We start from the raw sequence: 4,922 nt of genomic DNA, 5'->3' as shown, positions 1-4,922 counted from the left end.
TGCTCTCAAAAGTGATATGGATTTTAAGTGTGCAACGGTCTGTGGAATAGGAAGTAATGGTCCCATCCCACGCGTGTGAAGGGCTCAGCTCATTCAGCACCTTGTCCCGCCTCCCTGGTAGAGATTTCCCAATGTTCTCCAGCCCCTCGAGCCTTGGTATATTTAGTCTTGTGTAAAATCTTGATTATGAAATGTACATGGTACCTATCACCACATAAAATCTGCTGACCTCTCCTAGTCTCCCACGGATGCAGCAGTGGCTGGGCAGAAGTGGGCACTGCTGCTGTCCTGGCCCGGTTGGCACTGCAGATACTGAAAGATTTGGACCAGGGCGGGCAGTCTGGCCGTGTCCCACGTCAAGTCCACAGCTTCTTCCACAATTTAAGTTTTTACTGTTGAAGCACCTGCTCCCACACTCCTAAGTTAGTTATCTATCATGGCGTAACAACTCCCCCCAAGTTAGACGCTTAACACGATTTCACAACCTCTCGCAATGACTGGAAAATCCTAGACTGGCTGCCCACAGGCAGCCTGGGCGGTGGCTGGAGGTCTGTAGTTTCCCAGGGAATAGGAGAAGCAAGGGAGCTCAAGGGCATCAAAGGCCTACTAGGATCTGACCGTGGACGTCACCCTGCGACCTCTGAGGTATCCTGTGGGTTGCGCAAGTGGGAGCAGAAGGAGGTACAGGAGAGTGTTAAAGCCGGGGTGTGAGAGGACATTCAGTTTTGCCTTAGCTGCAGGCCTGCGAGAAAGGCCACTTCAGTGTCCACAGCTCGTCACAGTGGGGGTGCCTGCTGGTCTCAGCTCCAAGGCCGCAGCCTGCAACGCCGGATTCCTGTCCACTACTGAGTGACGTGTGGCCGACCCGGCAGCTCACCTCCAATTTCTTTCTGAGTTCTTGTCTCACAAATCCGAAGAATGAAATTGACAGACAACAGAAGGCAAGAGGGAAAAGGAGTAGGATTTATTCAAGTGTGAGCAGTAGAAACAGAACTCCCACAGGGCAGGAGGGGACTGACCGGGGCTGCTCCCTCAGGCTACTGAGTCTAGGGGCTTATTTGGCTACTGGGTAGGGGCCTCGGTCAACATCTATGCTAATCGGGTTTTGGAAGAGTGCCAAGCTATTGGTCCGGCCAGTGCCCTGATCGGCTGTGCCCTTTTGGCCTCGAGTTCGAACTTTTCTGTGACCTCTCTTGGGGTCTGCTGCTCTGGGACAGAGGTTTGGCTGGAACGTTTGAAATGTTTCTACAAATTAACCTCATGGAGTGGACTTTATATTAAAAAATAACTTAGATTGGGATCCATTAACGATCCCATTCAGCAGGAATACCAGGGAGAGAGGGGGCTGTCCTGGAGAATGGCGACCCCGGGCGGTCCGGCCCAGTGTCTCATGTCCTTCTGACACCTGAAGGACAGCCATCTTTTCTCCAGGGCCCCCAGAGTCTCATCCCACAGAAGCATCAACTCAAAAAATCCAAGATCTCAGATTTAAATCAGGCCTGAGTGTCGGGGAGGCTGCTGGGGCGGGTTCCTCCCAGGGACGGACTCTGAGCCTTCTGCTCATCCAGCACACTGGCGGGACAGCTCTCAGCACCCTCCTGCCCAGGAGGCAGGGCGATGGGAGCTGCAGAGGAGCCCCGGTTCAGAGTGGGTCTGAAGTCTGCCTGGCTCGTTTTAAAGTCGGCCTGACTAGGACCCTGCCCTGCCCCAGCTGGGAGGAGCCCCTCCTCTTGGGCTGCCCCGGTCTGACTTCACCTTGGCCTTTGGCTCGTTGTAGCCTGTGTTGGAACGAGCAGTTCTTCGGCCTTCCTGACCGTAGATACTTGAGGGTTGGGCCCTCTCTCGTCCCTCAGAGTCCAGGCTGGGGCCGTTGTGCCTGTCGCGCGTCCTGCGGACTAGGACTGGGTAGGTGGGTTAACTCATTTTATTATGCCGCACTCAAGGCCCCACACATCACTAGAACTTAGTCTAACGCTAGCCTTGCCCCGTGCTGAGCACAGAGCGCACGGACTGAGATGCTCTTAGCTCAGGAGCTCTGCCGGGCTCCGCCTCTGCCCTGGCGGGGGGCCTCTCTCTGATGTCCAGTTCTGCTCCGGTTCTGCTACCCCAAAGGCTTGGTGCTTTAGTGCAGCTTATGAGTCCTGGTTGAGGGTGTCCACCCATGGTCAAACCCATCTGGGGTCCTGGGTGTGTCCCAGGAAGCTGGGCTTAGCTTCAGCTGGCCCACTCCACCACACCCGCGGTGTTGGCACAGCAGCAGACGGTAGGCGCGCCCTGGCCCAGCACCCGGCTGGCCTATTCCTAAGACGCTCACTACACCGCCTGATCTGTTCTTTAGTCCTCACAGGCCTCCTGCCCTAATGGGTTTATTCCACGAGCCAAAATTCACGTCTACAAGTCTCTTCAAAATGAAGCTTCGGAGTAAGTCTGGGGCAAAAGCCTTGGCGTTGGGCTGAAAGTTCCTCGGAGTCACAAGAAAGGGCTTTGCAGATCTGCTCTGGGCTCTGTCTTCGGACACATGTCCTCGTGAGGGCCCTGGATGTGCTCTGTGCTCGGAAGCCAGGTCCTTATTCTAGCATCTTTGTCATCTAGAGAGGCCAGGAACTTTCAGACCTAATGATTCCTGGCTCCTTTCTGCTTGGGTCCTTCCACAGCTTGTCTCTGTCCCACTGCACTTCAGTCTGACCTGGAAGTCAGTAGCACCATCAAAACCCAGCACCATCACCCAGCTCACGAGATTGTCTGTGTTTGGCACACGCTGTAGGTGACCGTGTGGCTGGACAGCTTGCCCCCACAGAACCTCCTGCACTGGCCTCTTGCTCAGGCTTCCTTTGAGCCTCACAGATGACCTCGGATATCATGATTTTTTTTTTGCTAGCAGTCCCTTCAAAGTCCTCCAAGCTTCTGTGAACACTCCTAAATGTCTGCTAGCTTCTGTCCACTGCCAAATCTTCTGTGCCTTAGCTTTTCATCGCTATGACGAAATACTTGAGATAAGCAACTTATAAGGAGGAAAGGTTTTTTTTTTGGCTCACAGCTTCAGAGATTTTGTTCATAGCTGTTTGGCTTTGTCACTTTGGGCCCAAGGCAAGGCAGAATGCTCTGGTGGGACCTCGTGGTGGAGTTGAGTTGCTCGCCTTGTGACAGCTGGGAAGTGAGAAGAAAAGGCACCGGGATTCCCAGGTCCCCTTGGAGGGCACGACTTCCTCCAGCTCCACTCCACCTCCCAAGAGTTCCACCACTGCCCAATGGAGCCACAGGCTGTGGCCAGCCTCTGGGGGACGCTGATGACCCAAAGCATGACATACAATGTCTCCCAAATCTTATTTTTGATTATGGTAGCATTCCACGCCCATATTTCAAAGTCTGCCTTTCTGACTGCAAAGCAATCATCCCAAAGCTTAGATGCTTCAAATAAGATGACTGTTTACTATGTCACGCATTTTCTGTGGGTTAAGAATTCGGCATGACTCGGCGTGGTAGTCCTGCCTCAGGGTAGGCTGGCCTGGAACCGCCTGTCCAGTTTCACAATGTCTCACTCACACATCTGCAGGCGTGGCCGGCTGTGGGCTCGAGGCCTCAGTGCCCTGACTCGTGGCTCCACAGGGCTGCTGGGGCTCCTGGGGGCCACAGCTGGTGTCTCTGAGAGTAAGGGGGCCCTCGCCTCGCAGGACCTTGACCTGACTTGGAAGTCACGCACTGCCGTTTCTGCAGTGACAGCCGGTCGCGCTAGCGGCAGAGGGGATGGCAGCGACGTGAGTGGCAGAACATTGCGCCCCACGGGCTGCGTTGGAGGCTGATTACCACAGAGAAGTGTGGAAACAAGAGTGTACGGCCACGTGCACGTGTGTTCTCAGAGAACGGGAAAAAGAAGGAACAAAGGTCAGAGCGCGCCATTTCTCTGAGGGGCGCTGTGGAGACAGGCAGCAGTCGGTGTTGGGCGGTGGCTGACGGGGGGACGCAGCCCTCAGAGCGGGCCTTGCCAGGCCTGGCCTTGTGCCAGCGTGTTTCCTCGGACAACGGTTGGCTCAGTCTGGAGTGGTTCAGATTCTTACTTCACCCCGCCTTCTGCTTTTGTGACTTCTCCACGGGAAGCCGAGGCTGCAGTTCTCTGTGCTGTGCGCGGCTGTGCCACGGTACCCGGCTGCCCCGTCTCCCCACGGTGGCCAGCAGGTCCTTGCTGAGTTCTTTCCCTGGCTAACAAAATAAGTGTTGCCAGGGAGTCACCTGTGCCTTCCTCCCGGTCTGCCTGTGCAGACGGCTCTCGGTGCCCACGGCGCCGGAGTTCTTGAGCCTCAGAAGATGCAAGCGTTGCTTTTGGAAGGCGACGCCAAATTATTTTTCACGCTGGACAGAGCAATTTATATTCTCACTAGCATTTAAGAGAATTTTCTTTGCTCAACATCTTGGTACTTTTTGATAATTGTTTTCCCCCTGATAGATATAAAATGGCATTTTAAGTTTTCTTAACTTTCCATTTCTCGGTTTCTGGTGTGGATGATCACTTTTGCTGATTTGGGCTTTGGTTGTTCCTGGTTCTTCTTTTATGAGCATTAGTTTGGGTCTTTGACCTATTTTTCCATTGTGTTGAGTCTCTCTGCCCGGGGCCCTGAGGCAGTGACTCAGTGGTGTCACTGATGACAGGAAGGCCTGGTGCACCCTGTTGTGTGCGTTTCCTGTGTGTCAAAGAGGCCCTCCTCAGGGTGCCGCGGGGCTGCAGCAGCTCTGGCCCTCAAGCCCTGTGCTGCACCTCCAGAAGCGGCAGCATACACTTATGGAGGACATGCCAGAGAGTGAGCTCACTGAGGGCGCAGATCACTGTCTGTCTGGTCAAGGACCTGTTTCCTGACCTTACAACCCACGGCATTCTGTGGGCACCCTGCAAGTATATGCTGAGTGAGTGAGCAAGGATTGTTCTCCCA

Source organism: Sciurus carolinensis, chromosome 15 (genome assembly GCF_902686445.1).
Source record: "Sciurus carolinensis chromosome 15, mSciCar1.2, whole genome shotgun sequence".
Classification (NCBI taxonomy): Eukaryota; Metazoa; Chordata; class Mammalia; order Rodentia; family Sciuridae; genus Sciurus; species Sciurus carolinensis.
This window is presented reverse-complemented; position numbering follows the sequence as displayed.